The sequence below is a fragment of the Natator depressus genome, chromosome 22 (assembly GCF_965152275.1).
Source record: "Natator depressus isolate rNatDep1 chromosome 22, rNatDep2.hap1, whole genome shotgun sequence".
NCBI classification, from domain to species: domain Eukaryota; kingdom Metazoa; phylum Chordata; order Testudines; family Cheloniidae; genus Natator; species Natator depressus.
The window spans coordinates 3,825,663-3,842,128 of record NC_134255.1 but is presented as its reverse complement, the minus strand read 5'-3'; the positions used below and the strand labels follow the sequence as shown (position 1 = coordinate 3,842,128).

The following is a 16,466-nucleotide window of genomic DNA, read 5'->3' as shown; positions in this document are numbered from 1 at the left end:
GTATGGTCTCCTGAAGGCCAGCTTATGCATTGGAATGTGTGTGCACCATGCCTGTTCTTGGTGGAATTGTAAGTTAGCTCTACAAAAATGTTTCTGGAGCAATTTATTGGATTGGCTAATAAATAAATAAAAAAGTACAGAATTTGCATGGAGGTGCATAGAATGAACTGGAGATGGAAGAAAAGAAAAAGAGGATAAGGAAAGGGAAGAGGGAAAGGGCAAATAATATGTGGGTTGGAGAAGTGATTGAATTTATTTCTTCTCCTCTTCTTTATTCTCTTTTCCTGGCAGGCAGCCTAGAGCTCCGCATTGAAGACGAAAGGATGTGGTGGCTGTTTTGAGCACTTATGTGATATTAATGTTTCCGGCTAGTCTGGATTCTGTAGTTAAATAACTGGAGGGAAAGGAAGAGTATCCCCCAGCATGCAGGGCCTTGGCTCGTCTGCAATACTGTCTTGGCACACAGGTTCAAATGTTGGTAACTAAGTGTGGCCCCAGCATCCGCTGATGGGCCCCACTTTTCCTTCAGCAGGCGGCTGGTGGCAGCTAAACCCTCCCCTCAAACTGTAACCTGTTATTTAAACTGAGTCTGGCCAGCATGGGGGTATGGGCATGTGGAGCTGGAGAATGAGATCACTGGCCCTCCCAAAACTCCTCTGATCAGCCATGACAGTTCTAGAGCCTGCTACTTTACTGAAGCATTGGTTCAGTCCTCCCTATGGGAGAAGAGTGCCACCTAGCGAGCTCTGAATACACCTGCCTGCAGCATCTTGGGTTATCCTTGCAGGTCTCCCATTCAGGAGCAAAACTACTTCACTTGTGAGAGCGGAGAGGAAGGAATTACTCAACTGAAATTTAATTGGAACTCTGGAACTAGGAGCCCCAAAATGCTGGGCCTTGGTGTTATAAGTGAAGGGAAAGATGGTGCCTTTAGCAGCAGAGCCCTCCCTTGATAATTGCCCTATACGGTTCACTCCTTCTGAAGCACCTGGCATTGGCCACTGTTGGAAGACAAGTACCAGGGGGTAGCTGTGTTAGTCTGTATCCACAAAAACAACAGGGAGTCCGGTTAGACGGACCATTGGTCTGACCCACTAGGGTTGATCTTATGTCCTTCTTCCTGCCTCCCTAATGGCTGGGCACCAGCTGGGGGAACAAGGAGAGGGGAGGCCAGCCTGCACAGCAGGTGAGGGAAGCTACTGCAGAGGAATCCCTGCAGCCGTGTGGGATGTGTGAAGGCCATGAAGAGCTGCAGACAGTGTGGGGCTGCCTATGCGTGAGGGACACTTGGCAGACCTGGCAAGTGGGCCCCACCAGGAGGAGTTAAAGGGGGAAATGCTGAGAGTGGGTCTCTGGAACATTTCCGGTCAGTGAGATCTGCTCAGCGGGGGAATCCATGGGGACATCCCCAGAGGGAAGGGGTGGGAGTCCTAACACTGGGTCGGCACATTCGCAGCTGGGCAGTAGGCGCCAGTCCTGCCCTGAGCCCCCAGGTCTGACTGGGTTGACATTTTCCTTCCCTAACCTCTGTGATCCCATGATTTGAAAGGTGAGGGCTCCTGGCTCATGATTTGAAAGGTGAGAGCAGCCTGATACCTGGATATGTTCGTAGGGTCCTGTACCATCCCCATGGCTGTGTGTCCACTCCAAGGACTCCCAGGACTCCGCTCTGTGTTTTTCTGTCAGGAAAGATGAACCCAGAGCTGTTCGGTGCCCCCACTTCTGGAATTGCCACAATAGCATCCCCAAGCACTGGTAGGAAGTGGGAAGGAGCCCCCTGGGGTCTGTCAAATCCCATCATTAGCTCAGGGCTGCCTGCATTTCTGGGGGCTTCCCGTGGCTAATTATGGAAACAAGCCAAGCCCCTGGGGTTGCCCAGTGCTCCTGGAGCAAGGGGCTTTGTGCACCTTCCAGCTTCTCCTCTTTGCTCCTTGCCCAGGGAGGAGAGGAGCTCTGGCTGCTCCTTTCTTTGCCTCCTTCCCTCATTTGGGAATGGGGCATTCCAGACCTGGGGGCATCTCCCCAGTTGTCTCTTTGAGCTGTCATCCTTTCCAGGCAGGGGGAAGAAGGAGGGGAGATAGACCATTCACCCTGCAACCCTCCTATTCTCTTCCCCCAGTCACTGGGGGAGCTGCTCCAGCTGACATCCCTGCAGTTGCCCAGCTGAGTGTTCCACCCCAGCTCCTCACTCAGACCCCAGTGGGAGTGGAAAGCAAGCCAGGTGAGCAACACTGGGGAGAACATTCCCAGCCAGCTGGAGGCCAGCTTCCTGGATGCTGAAACAGGGAGGCAGAACATTGGCAGAGACTGGCCTTTCCAAGAGCAGATTTAAACAACCAGGGGCAGTCCTGGATTAATTGAGATTATTGACAGCTAAGTGTATGATGTAGCTGTGAAATTCCAAGTGACCATGGTGCTAAGCGTAATGACAACCAGGAAGCTGTACACTACCGCTGATTTGTGGCAATACTTAGGTACCTCACTAAAGTGCTGTTAGGCCAAATTCAGTAGCATGTTTTGAGATCTTCAGGTGGAGGCCTCTGAGCAATGCAAAGTATTACTGCTATATTTATTTTAGAATGTCTACATCCTGTTTCTTTTTCACGTTGGATTCCCTGTCCAACCCTTATTCTGCTATGGTTTTAAAGTAACAAAAATATATGTTGCAAAGAAACTAATTTCTTTTGTTTGTATGAATAACACCTCAGATGATCAGAGCTGAAAGAATTTTAAAACCCCAAAGTGCGTGTCCCTGTTTGTGCTGTTTGTTTACTTTCTGCCTGTCTTCCAGCTTGCACAATGGAAACCAACCGAATCAGCTTCCCTTTTCTCACTTATGGTCAATGTCACTTTCAGGGGCTGACAGCTGAATGTGAGCTGCAAATACTAAAGAGGAAGGGTCATTTGTTTAAAACCAGCTGTTTCCTTTGGAATTGAAAAAAAATGTACAAACATAGCTACTGGTCTTAGCTTTTATAAATGTTTGGCACAAATTTAAGTTGCCTTTGCCCTTCAAGTGTGTTGCAACACGGGGGGAGGGGGTGGTATGAGGACATCTGGGGTTTAAAAATAGCATCAGTCATTATTAATTAGACATTAAACTCCATTTCCCAGAAACTCAGAGGATGCTGCGAAAGAGCCTGGCATCGAGACCCTTGAGAACTACATTGCCCAGACAGCTCTGCGTATCCATCTTGCTCGGTAGCAGACTCATATTATTTCTGTTCTTACATTGCAGGAGAGGTTAAGAACTACACTTCCCAGTGTGCTCCTGAAAGACATGCTCTGTGCAGAGAAGTCCAGGGCCTGGGACAGGGGAGCTGCTTTGTTTTGGACCTGTACAAGGAATTAATCCCAGCACTTAACACACTGACAGGCGTGGAGACCCCAGTGAAGGCCAGCTGGGGAGCCCCAGGAGGTAAGTCACAGCCTGGAGAGAGGGAGGCAGAGTGTACAGGGCTGGTTCTGGGTGCTGAAAACATTGGGACTCTGATGGGGACAAAATAGCCAGGTTGCGTGTAAGGCAGAGCAAGGGCACATGCCTGTGTGTTGGAAATATGGTAGGGGACTCTTCCCTCTGCATGCAGGTGGGTGCTGGGTGGAACATGAGCAGGGATCCTTGTTTCCCGTGATTAACTTCCCCTCCCCCAAATTTTCTGATAAAAAAACATAAAAATCTGCCTTTTCCCACGATTAAAATGAAATGCTGAACTTTAGTTTCCCTAGCCACAACACAGGGGAACTCCATTTATCTGATCTAATTAGGACGGGGGCCGGATTGGATAATCAAAAATTTGGATAATCCGGAGAGCTTCAGCTCTGGGCGGCGGGTCTTGGGCTGTCAGCCCTGGTTTGGTCAATATGGAGAGCTGGATATCGGAGGCTCAGATAAACGGGGTTCTGCTCTATATGTTTTTATTTTTTCACAAAATATAAAAACTAAAGATTCTCTGTAAAAACGCTAATTGCATGTTTTTCTGTGGCAAATGGATTTCTAGGAACCCTGAACATGAGCCACAATTTGGGTCTCTGTGTGCCAGGTTGGACAATGCAGCGCTTTCTGTCTGGGAGTGTGTGTCAGGGAGGACCTTAATACCTTTCTCCCTGAACAGGCAGGAGTTGTGCCCTACCATATTTAATAATCTGTTGGCCAGTGTCTGTCAGATGGTATGATCTTTAAGGTCTTTTCTTCCTACATGGTACTAATAAAAGCATACAGCAGGTAGGGATCCTAATTTAGATATTAACTGTATATCTGGTTGACAAGCCATTCATTCAGTCTAGTTTACTGAACTCTTAATAGCTACAGTCCTACCAAAGAGTGACTGTGCCTTCCCACTTACTGCTCGGCTGATAAAACTGAATTATTTGTAAATCTCGATAAAATGTTGTCAGGGGGAAAAACTGTGATTAGAGACATATGTGAAGGGGATGGAGCTTTTTAGTTCATTTTATACCATGCTCACCACCATGGTATCTAACCATCTCTGCATGCTACAAGGAAATCTATTTGCAGGGTGAGATATATATGCTAATTGCTGGAAGTTTGGGGTGGTTGTTAGTTGTAAGGCAGTCAACTAAGTTGTGAATGGGCTTTTGAATGAGGAAGCGACAGCAAACTGAATAGTCATTGAATTTTGCTCACCCAAATTCTGACATCAACTTTGAACTTGACCTTGGTCTTGTGCTTGGACTGAAGGAACCCGAGACCAAACTTGAAAAAACAAAAGAACCTGTATTGCTATCTTAATTTTCTCTCTAAAGGTGTAAAACCGGTAACCACATTTTCAAGGGAAGATAGCCAGCCCAGACTTCATAATAGTTTGAAAGTGGGCTGGACGCAGAAGGGACTGTTGAAAGTGCTACTTATAAATCATCATATGTTGTGTATTGGTGCTTCAATTTCTTGGCCACCTGTCTCCTGAAGTGGGAAGTAAAAATCAAAATGACTTCTAATGAATTTTGGTCATTTGGTGCTCATTTGGCCCCAATCCTGCACTCGCCTCCATGCAGGTGGGCTACTGTCTCTGTGCAGAAACCAGTATACTTCAGTGGGGCTCTATGGAGGCATAGGGGCCTGACTCTGCAGATCCAATTGCATGGTCAGGGCCTTGCAGGCCACTGATACATATTTGATGTTGAAAAGATTAAGAGATCTGATGGAAGGTACCTCGTAGAAATCAGCTTGTTTCATTCTGCAGGCTGTAGTTTGATATTGGCAGCTCAGGGACTGGGGTGTATTTTCTCTTGAATGATTGTTAAGTATTATTATTTTTTGCTTGTTGCTTTAATAGGGGAAAGTGACCAGAACGATTGTTCTGGGGAAGGTGCATTAGCTAAGATTTCTGAACTGTTGTGAATGTGCCAGAAGAATTAAAAAATGTATCTATCTTTTTAAGGAACATGCCCACACGACAGGAAAAGGCTTAGGGATGGGCTAAGCATGAAAAACTCCAAAGGTGATAGCAGATTAGCACCCAGGGCTGGTGTGGTTACTCTCCAGTCGGCTGGTCCCAAACATTTATTTTCCTTCAGTACACTTCCTGCCACACTTCAGGAGAATTTCTGTTGGAGTTCACTTTGCAGCAGGTACTAGGATTCTCGGAACGTGGCCCAGAATCCTTTTATAACAGCACTATAGCTAGTGTGAAGGATCTGAGCTCCCTGTCTGGCAGCTGGAGGAGCCTGCTGCCAATGGCTGAGCAGAAAAAGGGGCCGCAAGGATGAATATGTAGATGGAGGAAGGTTGCTGTGCTGGGGTGGGTAGGTTTGTTTGCAATAAGAATTTTTGTTGGTTTTTGGTGTGCAGAGGCCACTAATCCTGTCTTCACCTCCTGAATCAATGCTTGTAGGGTCAGCTCGGCCCTGCCCTACCAAATGCCGAGGGTTAGCATATCTCCTATTATAAGATGAGGAGATCTCTCCTAAGGAATAACTCTGAGGCCTAATATACACTTAAAAATTAGATCGATCTAGCTACATCGCTCAGGGCTATGAAAAATTTTGCTCCTGGTGCAACGTAGTTAGGTCAATCTAACCCCCATCGAATACGTGGTTAGGTTGACGGAAGAATTCTTCTGTCAACCTAGCTATTGCCTCCCAGAGAGGCAGCTAAACTCCAGCAATGGAAACCCCCCGTCTGTTTATGCAGGAAGTATTAACGCTGTGGCGCTACAGTGGCACAGCTGCATCACCATAGCTGTGCTGGTGTCACCGCTGTAGTGTAGACGTACCCTGAGATAACTGAGAAACATAGAACTGTGTTAACTGAGTAATGCACTTGTTTAACTAGTTGCTATTCTAAGCTCTGGAGAAGGGAAGGATGTGGGGTGATGTCCCCTCACACAGTTACTCCACGCTCATTGGCTTCAGAATGCTCTGACTAGTCCAGAGCATTGGCTTGTTGTTACAATGAGATAATTGCAGGATACTTCCTGTTTACAAGGTAAATGACTACATCCTGGGCAGACATCCTGAGATGTTTATTACCCAGAGCACAGTTATTATTCAGTTAAGAGGAAGAACCATCTGTTGTACTGATGCTCATTTGTGTCATACACCCTGTCCATCCCTCCGCTTCTCCTTACTCTTCACAGAGATTTAGCCCCACCCTCAATAAGTGAGTGATTTGTAATGTAACGATATTCTTCCTAAAGCTGTCACAACCCTCCCCCACACTAATTAATATTATGGTGCATTAACAGCTGGAAGGGGAGGGTGTTGTATGTAGAACTGCTGGCATGCATACAAATTGGCTCATCTGCTCTAAAGCCATCGTAGGAGGAGGCGGTACATAGGGCATGGTCTCTTTGCCCGTAGGAGCAGAAACACAGGGCTCATTTTCACTCAGAGACACAGACTGCCACTTTGTGGGAAACAGGTACATGTTCAAATAACAGACAGTTCTGCTTGTGTCATTTACTGAATTTTCCTTCCCTGTCTTTTATCCTTAGCTCATCAGTGTAGCTAGTCAAAGTTAACCCCAGTTTGGGATTAGAGGGTTGACTCCAACAAGCTACATCGAGGTAAAAACTACCTGTGCCTTGTCTCCTCTAGGATTTTACATTGCAGTAACTATCTTAATGACAGGTTTCAGAGTAGCAGCCGTGTTAGTCTGTATTCGCAAAAAGAAAAGGAGGACTTGTGGCACCTTAGAGACTAACCAATTTATTTGAGCATCGGATGCATTCGATGAAGTGAGCTGTAGCTCACGAAAGCTTATGCTCTAATAAATTTGTTAGTCTCTAAGGTGCCACAAGTCCTCCTTTTCTTTTTATCTTAATGTAAAAACATGCCTATTCTTTGCAGTGAAGACCAAGGCATAATCCTCTCTAGAGGACCACAATGAAAGGCTGGGGAAACGTGTCTGATGTCACGGCAGTGGGTTTCACGTCTTCAGGTGGGGAATAAGTGGCAGGATCAGAAGAGCTCCTAAAATGTAAAGACCCTGGGCCTGGTTCTCCTGGGAGTTGTACCATCATCATCAATCAGGAGCAGCTGCACTGAAGTCAGCAAAAGTTATCTGGTGCAAGACGGGAGTGAGAAACTGGGCCCATCTCCACGAATAGGAGGACAGACCAAACGAGAACCCAGCTGTGAGACGGGTCCCTGTTCTCCCCCTCGCACGGAAGGGGAAACGGGCCAGGAGGGTGGGGGTCCTGGCAAGGCAGGGGGCTGGGGGGCTGGGACAGGACCCAGGAGTTCTGAGGTGGTGCGGGTGGGAGCCTGGCAGGCGGGGCACCGGGCCAGGCCCAGCTGTTGGGTGTGTTCCACCGTGGGCAGCCCCAGCACCAGGCTGGAGGGAGGCCCCGGGCCCCAGCAACGTGCCCAGGCCCAAGCTCCCCCCGCCCCAAGGTTGCTTCAGCAGGGAGCGCTGCGGGCTGCGCCTCTCCCGCGCCCCCTGTGGCCGCCCGTGCATTGCACCCCTGAGGGGGACGGGCCGCGCATGCGCGTTCGCAGGCCGGCGCCGCGCCGCGGGCTCCCCTGGCGGCCGCCGTGGGTGCTGCCAAGCTGAGGAGGCTGCTGGAGCATGCGCAGTGTGTCTCGGCCGGCCGGCGCGCTCGGCTGGGAAGTCCGGCCTGAGAGGGGGACGGAGCGTCGGCCGCGGAGCCCCGGGAGCGTCCCCGCCCGCTCCGGTGAGCCCCGGCCCCGGGCACCCCCCGCCCCGCCGCCCGCTCCCCCGGGCACCCCGCCCCGCTCCCCCGCCCCGGGCACCTCGTCCCGTTCCCAGCCCCCCGGGCACCCTGCCCCGCCGCCCGCTCCCCCGTCCCGTGAGAGCCCCGCTCTGCCCCCCGGGCACCCTGCCCCCCTCCCCCGGGCACCCTCCGCCCCGGGCACCTCGTCCCGTTCCCAGCCCCCCGGGCACCCGCCGCCCGCTCCCCCGGGCACCCTGCCCCGCTCCCCCGCCCCGGACACCTCGTCCCGTTCCCAGCCCCCCGGGCACCCCGCCCCGCTCCCCCACCCCGCCCCGGGCACCCCGCCCCACCGCCCGCTCCCCCGTCCCGTGAGAGCCCCGCTCCCTGCCCCCCGGGCACCCGCCGCCCCGCTCCCTGCCCCCCGGGCACCCTGTCCCGCCCTCCGCTGGGTGCTCTGTCCCAGACACCCCCGGCACCCCGTTCTGCCCCCCGGGCACCCCGTCCCGCTCCCCTGCCCCGAGCACCCCGCCCCGCCCCGCCGCCCGTTCACTGCCCCGGGCACCGGCACCACGCTCTGCCCCCCGGTCTCTGGCCCCCGCTCTGCCCTGGGTGCTCGATCTCAGACCCCCCGGGCACCCTAGCCTTCCCTGCCCCGGTTGCTGTGGGTGACACCCATTCCTTGCCCCGGCCCCTGCCCCCACCTGCCTGCGTGCCCCGGCCCAGATGCTTTCCCCCTCTGGTACCCCATCTTATTAGGTCGGATATTAGGAAAAACTTTTTCACTAGGAGGGTGGTGAAGCCCTGGAATGCGTTGCCTAGGGAGGTGGTGGAATCTCCTTCCTTAGATATTTTTAAGGTCAGGCTTGACAAAGCCCTGGCTGGGATGATTTAGGTGGGGATTGGTCCTGCTTTGAGCAGGGGGTTGGACTAGGTGACCTCCTGAGGTCCCTTCCAACCCTGATAGTCTAGGATTCTGTGATCTCCTTTGTCTTCACCCCAGTCTTGGTATAGGGCTCCCTCCCCAGCGTCCTCTCTCTGGGGTGACACGAAACTCCTTGCTCTCCCTCATCTGACCTGCCTTGTCTCCCTCTGTTGGGTGCTACCCCTGATTCTGTAGGGAGAGGGGCCCTGAGCCACTGAGTGGGTCCTTTCGCCACAGGAGAGCAGGGGGGGAGAAGAATCCCTCATTACGGAGTGGGGGGTGGTATTGTCTACCTGGATATACAGGGGAAGGGGAAGCAGCTTTATAGGGACACACTGAATTGAGGGTGTGTGGTGTGTCTGTTTTTTAGGGATGTGCTGAACTGGCTGAATCCAGCAGGAGCAGCTGCTTTGTAGGGGGTCAGTAGCCTGGGGTAGCCCTTTCTAAGAACATTTGTTAGGGAACTGACTTGGCTTAATGATCGTGACTGGAACTGGAAACATGCCACTTGCTGAGGAAGTGTTCAGCTGGTGCGAGAAGGTGAAGAGAAGAACTCTGCTCTTCCAGCACAGCCATCATCCCTTTTATTCCTGGACATTTATTCAGCCCAGAATTTTTCCCACTTAAATTCTGTTAGACTTTATTCATGGACTTCTCTCTTAACTGGGACGATTCTGTCCTTTGGCCCATCCCAGTCAAGGGGCTTCTGCTGTCTATTGGCTTAATTGCTAAAAAACCACTTTCATTTGTAACAATAAATGTGACTCATGTTCTTATCTGACACAGATCCATTAGTATCGTGGTTTTCTCCCTGTGGTGCGTGAACCCCTGGGGGTCCACAGACTGTGTCTAAAGTGTCCGCGAAAGGTTGTCGTTACCATAGAACAGTGGTTTTCAACCCGTGGTCCGCAGACGTCTGGGGGTCTGCAGAGTGTCTGCAAATGAAAAAAGGTTGGAAACCACTGCATTAGTATAATCATTGACTTCACTACGGCCATGTCTATGCGACAGCAGTATTGCTACAGTGCTGTAGCTATGCCACTGTAACTCCATAGTGTAGGCACAAGACTACAGAAATGGAAGGAGTATTTCCATCATTGCAGGAATTCCACCTCCCGAGCTTACAGGAACTGGGTCAATGAAGCGTTCTTTCATCGGCTGCATATACACTTAAAAGCTAGGTTGGCATAGCTATATTACTCAAGGGTGTGGATTTTTCACACCCCCTGGGTGATGTAGCTGTTTTGACCTATGTTTTAAATGTAGACCAGGCAGAGTGAAGTAAGAATGTGCAGAATGGGGCTCTGCAGAGTCTCCGGAGTGCATCCATGTGGATTTGATTGCAGAACTAGGGCCCAATTTTGGGGTGACAACTTAAAAATCTGTGCTAAAGCTTTGCATTCTAAAGAAACCACAGTAATGAAATATAATTTGCATATTGATCAGGGTGGATTTGATTTCAATCAAGTTGATTTAAATCATGATTTAAATCGCTAGTCAGGAAGACTTGATTTAATCATGGATTTCTACATAAAAGTGACAGGTTTTAGAGTGGTAGCCGTGATAGTTATTTTTACATAAAAGTGCATTCTTGTTGGTTGTTATAACCTTAATACATATTCTTCACAACTCAGAGATAGATATAAGTTTCATTTTTAGAAGGTACACACTCTATATTTTTAAGTGATTTATTTTGAAAACTTTTCAGATTAGTTTTACAGCTGTATCAGAAAATGAATGATGGTTTGGTTATTTCATTTACCAAAGGTAATTGAAGCAGATATTTATGAAGTCATTGGGAGGTGAACTATCTCCAATTCAACAGGTTAATCATTAATATTTGGAGGATTTTCTTGTCAGGCTGTATTAGGAGGAGAACATCACCAGACAGACATTTAAATTGTTTTATTTAACTAAAAAAAATGTTATGTATTCTGGATTTTTTTTCTTCAACAGCAAACATATCATTAACAAAACAAGCATATGAATTTTTGAATGTAAACATTCAAGTTTTTTAAAATCAGGTTTGTTTTTGTTAAAATTGTTTTTAACTAAAATAGTTAAATGAAATTCAAAACAAAATAAAACAAAAATTAAATTGACGATGTCAGCCAGATCAACTTGAGAAACTTAAAATATTGGCTTCTGCAGCTAAATCAGTCGTCTTCACCTTCATTTTCCTGTTTGTTCATAATCTGAGAAAGAAAAACCAGCTTTCCTGCTATTTCAGGTCCCAAACGAGTTCTCAGTTTGGAATGAATTAGTCCAAAGGAAGAAAATATTCTCTCTACACTGGCAGAAGAAGCTACTGCTGTTAAAAGTGAGATTATCACTTCAACAGTCTCTGAATCCAAGTGCTTAAGTGACTTCCACCAGTTCACTGGTGTGATTTTCTTTAAAACATCATCAGCGAACATATATTTCTTGAATGGTTCTTATTCACAAACTGGGTCTCTTTTATGGCCTGCTGCCATTCTAGGTTTTCCCTTCTAGTGAGAGAATGGTATGGTAGATCTCAAATCAATGAAGACTACACTCAGAAAGACCTCAAGACTTCTGGAATATGCTGCTCAAACAGTTTCACTTTTGTTTCTACTACCTGTCCCTCCCTTCTCACATTTATCTCCTTGTCCAGATCTATTCCGCCCCCAACAACCTTCTATTCATTGAACTTTTTGAAACTTTGCACTTTTAGAGAGAGGTAAGGGACTGACTCTGTGTACATAGATTTGCAGAGAGACAGTAGGGTTGAGGTTTATTTCTCACCTGTATATATTATTTAAAAACATTTTTGCTGTTTACAAACATGTTATCTCTGGAGACACAAATCCACAGTTTGAGAACTGCAAAACTAAGCATCTCTGATGGTATCTTCTATCTAGACTGAGCACTGGGTCCCTTTGGGTAGATAGAAATATTAACCTAAATTATCTATACGGAAGCCCCTGGAGCCCCATAAGATTGGGTCCCTAATCCATGAACTATTGGAACTCATTTACAAAACTTCTTAAACATTACATGAATATATTGTCTCATATTATAGAATTATAATTTATAATCCCTATTCCATGATGAGATATCTTTGAGCTATAATGTACCTTAATTAAAACTATCTTTAGATAGGTTTTTTCCTCAAAAAGCAATTTATCAAAAAGTCCAATTTTTTATTTATTTATTTTTTTTAATCATTGATTTTTATCCACCCTGATATTGATTAATTTAGAAGGGCACTGTGATGGGGTGGATTAGCCTCCCACTATGGAATGGGAATACAGGAACAACTCTGGGCCCAAGAAGCCCTTCCCCGGTGGGCCTGCTGGGCATGCTCCAGTCGGAGGAGGGGTTTAAAAAGAGGCAGTGCAGTGGGGCAGAGAGCAGAGGGAGGTGGACCTGTTCTCACAACTTGGAGGGACTACACCGGGAGGATGCATCACCAGGAGGGACGCTGCATCCGGTGGCTCCCATTGCACAGGATAACTGAAAGCCTTGATGTGCCTTGAGGAGGAACAAATTGGTAGAAAGAGACCCAGAGAAGTGTGTTAGCCAGATTGCAGGTAGTGAACAGCATCCTTCCAGTACTCAAGAGGGCCCTGAGTCAGAAGCGGTGGAGTGCCCAGCCCCAGGTTCCCTCTCCCTCTGGCTGCTGCTTCAGACTGTAACCCCTAGGCTGGTGGGAGACATGTTCTAGCTGCTGAGGGGTGGGGGCTTACCCAACCATTGGCACTTTAAAAAAAAAAAAAAAAATTACAAGTCTTCCTGAACATTTTTTACACAGAAGGTTGCGATCACTGAAAGAGATCAGAGAAAACACTTTTTCTTCTCCCTTTGTCAGTTTGATGATTGTGTGCATTGTAAACTTTTCTGTCTCCTCTGTTTGTATGAATCTTTCATACAGCAAGATGTGGGGGGGGGGAGATTTTTAAAAATAGAAAAATGTAACTTCAAACCCACAGAAATTGTCAGCGTCAGCTGTGGGATCAAAAACTACTTAGAATTTGTAAAAGATTGATTTCAAGTTGACTGTGTCCATTTGTGAGTTAACTTAGGGCTCACAAAATTGAGGGACTAATAACATGGGTTTAGAGGTAGTCACGAGCCAGGCTGGTTCTGTGCAGGGTTACTTTATATAGTTCTGCTTCTGAACGTCTATCCCAGCCTGCGGCACCCTCTGCTATTCCAGACCTGGACTCTGAGGAGAGTTTACTAGTCATTTTGAACTGTGTTCTGGTTCTTGTGATTGAGGACAAATGTGTTGAAGCATTTAGGTAGTGATCCACATGCTGGACAAATGCTTTTTTGACACTTTAAGAGAAGCTGAAGGATCAAAATTTGATGGCGAAATGCTAAAAGCACAGAAGTTGTGAGACCCTACAATAATAATAGGTATCCTTTTATGTTGTGCTTTTCATCTGTAGATTTCAAAATTCTTTACAAAGAAGGTTATCATTGTCCCCATGTTACATGTGATGCAGAGAGGATGAAGATTACACAGCTGGATAGTGACAGAGCTGGGAATAGAACCCAGGTCCTTTGACTCCCAATCCAGGCAGTCCACTGGGCCACACATCCCTTATAATAAACTAGTGATAGCATAGGACTTGCAGGGAGAATATTTTTAGTATAGAAACATGTTTCTGATTTGAGCTTTTTGTGGGTTATCATAAACCACTTTCTGTGGACACATGCACATAGAAACTAGAGTCATCTGCTGATCATCATCCTGAGCCTACGGCTGGAGGCAGAAGGCTCGTCTCAAAATTGCAACACTAGTGATTCTTTCGCCATGGAAGGCCAATGTAGGACTGTAAACAATATGGGTTTCTATTTGACATAGGTCAGAAATCCAGTGTGTTTCCTTTTTAGAAATTGAGTGGGAAAATCTCATAGAGGAAGATTTCACTGGATACATGTATGGAATAAAATGTGTCTGACATACTTTCCCTTTAACTTGTGTGTGTATACTACTGGAGGAAGAAATGGAGAGAGAGCTCTTTTCAAATTGTGAAAATGTTTGACTCCCAAGTTACTTGGTAATTTCTGTCTTACTGACTCTTAAGTGTTTCATAACTGTCCTTTCATCCTGCATGCTCATTCTGAGATCTCTTGTTTTTATACTGGGCTATTTCACAGATGAAGTATTCTTTTCAGATCTCTATATCCAGTTAAATGTTTAATACTAGCAGATATCATCCTCTTTGCTTAGGTTCTGGCCTACCTCTCTTAGACTCCACTCCATCTTATGGCCCATCTGTTTTGCCACCTTCTGTGCTCTTACAACAAATACCATTCCCGGGTTAGTTTTGGCCACTGAGTTTTGGTGTTTAGAGATAAGGACACACCCAAAGGGCCTTGCTTTGATCAGCACAATGTCTGATTTGAATACAGTAGATATAAAACTGCAAAACAGAATGTGTGTGAAGGTCAGGGTTTAGATCATTGACTGACGTCAGTGTCTGCTGAAGAAGGCTGTTGCTTATTGATACTAATCCTGAAACTGGGTATTTATAACTCTTCAGTTATTGTAGAAATTAAATGATTCACTTCTATGGCTATACATTTGTATGCTCCTGCAGGAAGAAGAACGTGAAAAGTTGTGCATCATGCTGGAATAGGTTGACAAATTGTTGTTTAGTTGCCAGTAGTGTTCTGTAAAACACAACTGTACCAAGGAATTTACAGTCTGTCTCAAACAGAGTTTTTGGAGAATAATTGTAGTACTCAGATTTGTCCACAGATTCAGAATATCTTAATATTTAGAGTTAAAATGTTCAGCAGTTAAATAGTTAACAATGTTGACATTTAACTTATCACTATTAGACTTCAGATCTGCTATTTTAGACTGTCTGCAGACACTGTGTTAGTTGTGTATGTGAAGTGTTTTGTTCCTAACCAGAAGGGTTTTGTTCCTAACCAGAAAAAACTTAAAAGCTTAAATTCTAGAGAAACCGATGAAGCCAGGATGGCATCGCAGCCAGTACTAGCACCTTTGCCACTCCGTAACACTAATAAGTTGTCACTCAGGATTATTTTTGTCAAAATACCATAGAACCATACCAATTAGTCTTGAAAATCAATAAATCTGCTTTCTTTAAAAGAAGAAAACATAAAAAATTCACAACACATCTCAGCTAAAATATAACAGTAAAGACTATGATGTGGTGACCTCTTGTGTTACGAAGTTACAGAATACACGAAAGAATATTTAAAGTAAGGCTAAGTCTTACTGGTGCAAGCTCCTCTTTACAATGGTGCAGCACACACATGTTGGGTTTTGTTATGGTGTAGCTACATCAATGTACACCAGTGACAGTGCACAAATCCCTAATGTAGTCAAAGCCCTAAGTCACTGTCTGTTTCCTCTGGCATGCCCTTTACCTCGTGCAGTACTTATTTCTTTGAAGTAGACTACACTAGGTCTTTCTGTGTAAAGGGTCCTTAGCCCTGGAGCAAGGAGAAGCTTGTATTTCCAAAACATTTGCAAAACAAGTCATGAACCTAATTTGAACTCTGCTTGTTAAATGCATCCCCTGTTCTGACCTGGGTTTTGTCCTGCTGTTTCACTGTTCACCTCGGCCTGAATACTTTCTCACCTGTCATTGCATATGGTTTCTTGTTTAGGGGCTTGTTAATCTTTATATAACTTTCCTTTTTGCCACTTTGGAGATGCATATAGGAAATCTAGGAGTTTTGATGTACTCAGGCCCATGGTCATTCTTCTCTCTTGCGAGAGTGGTTTCAGAGTCTAGGACCTTCTGTTGTGAAAGATTTGTCTTCCCACTCATGCATTTTTCCCTATTGGTCAACAGTTTTGTTCTTCAGGTGGGACCATACCTAGGGCTGCAGATTTTCTATGGCATTTTTTATTAAAAATGATGGAGCAATCACGGTTAATTTAGTAAAAGTCATAGCTTTTGTGATTTTTTTTTTTTGTAAAGCAGTACAAATGAAATTCAACTGTGTCTCATTAAGATGATAGGCCAGCATCCTTCTTCACTGCTGTCACTGCCCTCAACAGTACCTTGCACCCCGGCACCACAACCCTAATCCCACCCCAGTGAGGAGGGGAGGCCATTGGTTTGGGGGCCCTCCCTCAGTGGTAGCTCCTGTCCCACCGGGCTGGGCCTGTGGGTTGAGAGCGAGCCTATCCTGTGGTCACCCTGGGCACGGGCAGCAGCGGCTCCTGTGTCCCAGGCATTGTGACCTGGCACATCGGCTCACAGCTCCGCTCAGGTTTGGCTTGGCCACCCCGGGGCAACGGGTTAAATTTGAGTGAATGGCATTGCGACCTGAGAAAAAGGTCACAGTGCCATTCACTCAAATTTGGCCTGGCCACTGCTCTGTCATTACAGAGGGGTGCTGCGATCCCATGCGCCAGGTTGCAATGCCTGGAGCAGGGAGCTGGGCCCAAC

The 16,466-nt window shown here is 46.8% G+C and overlaps 1 protein-coding gene across 2 annotated transcripts in view; it reads left to right on the top strand.

Annotated features, from left to right (window-relative positions):
- The first annotated feature begins 3,259 nt into the window (after positions 1-3,259).
- EI24 (EI24 autophagy associated transmembrane protein) overlaps positions 3,260-16,466 on the top strand; it is a 36,854-nt gene continuing 23,647 nt past the window's right edge. The window contains exon 1 of one of the 2 annotated variants that reach the window (XM_074936898.1): positions 3,260-3,418. The gene's annotated coding sequence lies outside the window, so the exon portion shown is untranslated. Of the gene's footprint in view, positions 3,419-8,029; positions 8,136-16,466 lie in introns of those variants that run through there. The other variant, XM_074936899.1, reaches the window with a different exon arrangement.